This window comes from Triticum aestivum, chromosome 2A, assembly GCF_018294505.1.
Source record: "Triticum aestivum cultivar Chinese Spring chromosome 2A, IWGSC CS RefSeq v2.1, whole genome shotgun sequence".
NCBI classification, from domain to species: Eukaryota; Viridiplantae; Streptophyta; class Magnoliopsida; order Poales; family Poaceae; genus Triticum; species Triticum aestivum.
In genome coordinates, this window is record NC_057797.1 from 245,090,484 (window position 1) to 245,092,936 (window position 2,453).

Here is a 2,453-nt window from a genome sequence, read left to right on the forward strand (position 1 = left end):
TATCTCCCACTTGGATGACATGTCGAATCAGCTTAGTGGAGAAAGAGTGTTCATAAAGCTAGATTTAAGAAGCGGATGTCATCAATTCGCATTAAAGCACTGATGAATGGAAAATAGATTTCCAAGACAAAGGAAGGGTTGTTTGAATGGCTAGTTATGCCATTTGGACTCTCAAATGCACCAAGTACCTTCATATACTTGATTGATGAATGAAGTCCTTAGGCCCTTCTTATCCCACTTTGTTGTGGTTTATTATGATGACATCTTGATCTATGCAAGAATGAGGATGAACACTTTGATCACATTTGGAAGGTTCTAGGCTTACTACAGGAAAATGAGCTCTACATCAACTTAAATAAATGTGTTTTCCTACAAACGCAACTTCTTTCTTTGGATTTGTCATGGTATGTGAGGGCATTTGTGTTGATGATTCCAAGGTTAAAACAATTCAAGATTGGCCAACTCCGAAGACCATTTATGAGGTATGAAATTTTCATGGACTTGCAACCTTTTATAGGCAATTTGTGAAGAATTTCAACACTATTATGGCACCAATTATCGTGTTTGCAGAAAGGAAAGTTCTAATGGACAACAGCGGCTGAAGTTAGTTTCAACAAGATCAAGCAAAACCTCTCACAAGCTCTTGTCTTGGTGTTACCTGATTTCAACAAGATTTTTGAGTTGGAGCCTGATGCAGATGGAGTAGGAATTGGAGTTGTTCTATCTCAAGAAAGGAAGCACATTGCTTTCTTTAGTGAGAAGGTAAGCAAAACAAGGCAGAAGTGGAGTACATATCAGCAAGAATTGTAGGAAGTTTTCGAGCTTTAATAACTTGGGGAGTCCTTTTCCTACTAGGCAGAAGTGGTCAACAGATTCTCTAAAATGTCTCATTCCATTCCATGTATAAAGATAATGGATGATCATCATGTGGCAAACTTACTCTTTCGAGAAGTAGTCAGACTTCATGGAGTTTTAAGGTCCACCATCTCAGACCATGATAGGAAGTTTATTACTACATTTTGGCTCACTTTGTGGAAGCAAATCACCATTGAATTAAAAAAAATCAGGCACCGCCCATCCACAAACAAATGGACAAACAGAAGTGGTGAACAAAGGGAAACCGATATATTGCATTTGTGGAGAAAGAAAGGGACAATGAAATTTGGCTTTATCTCTTACAAAGTTCTCCTACATTAACTTCAAGCATTTATCCACATGAAGGAGTCCTTTTCCATTATCTGCACTAAAGTTACAACACATGTGGTGACCTGGTGAAGCTACCATCAATGGGAAACTCAAAATCAGCAAGATATTTGAAGAAATTTGTGGTGCTCTAGAAGCACTAAACCGGAAATATAAACAACTTGTTGACTGCAAAAGGAGTCTGAAATCATTCCATGTTGGTGATAAGGCGATGGTCTACCCAGAAAAAAAGAGGTTGTCTTTACGTGTTAAAGGGAAGCTTAGGCAGCGAAGGCATGTGCCCTTCTCTAGTACGAGGAAAGTAAATGATAATGTTTATGTGATAGACCTTCTAAGCAACATGGGTATATCCACACATTATCAATGTTGCGGACTTGACTCTCTACTTCCCAAAAGAAGCGCTCTATGAAGATAACTCGAGGTCGAGTTCCAAACAATTAGGGGAGAATGATGAGGAAAAGAAAAATAAAATCATATGTCAAATCTATTTAGCTACTTCTAGATACTTCTACTCTAGTCTAGTTTTTTTCCTTAATCTTAAGTAATGTTTTCTAGAGTATTTTAGCTATAAGCAGAAGTGAATTGTAAAGACTTTTCAAAGCCTTATAAATAGTGGTCCTCACCCCTAGTTTATAACCAAACTATGTACCAACTACCTATAAGGTCTTGTACAATGGAAGGTGCTTAGGGGAGGTGCTTAGAGAAATAAACCAGGCTTTTCTAAAGCACCGGTGCTTATTTGTATAGGATAGACGCTTAACTAAGCGTTTCTCCTATAGAAATAGGCACTGGTGCTTCAGAAAAACCCGATTTATTTTTCGAAGCATCTCTCTAAGCATCTTCCATTGTACAAGGCCTAATAGACCTTAGTGTGTTTGCGTAAGACCTTAAGCTCTATAATTTTGGATTGAACTCCTACCACATCGGCCTATTTCTGCCTCGAGCAATACCTAGCACGACAAGTAGTTCCTTCAACACTTTGCCATACACTTCGTAGCAGCAAGGTGTAGTTGCTCCTCCACAACCTTATGCTACTTCGAGAAAGAATTCTGACAAGCAATTCCAAGGCAGCCAAACATATTGGTGATGAAATTCGTAAATGAATTCCACAAGTTCTTACCCAAATGATGGATGCCAAACGAGTTGTGAAGGAAATTGGAGAATGGAGAAAAAAAGGGAGTCATCATCCAATTCGCTCCGATGACCTAGGCATGGTTCAGGGGTAAAAGCAACTTCGTGATTCATGATAA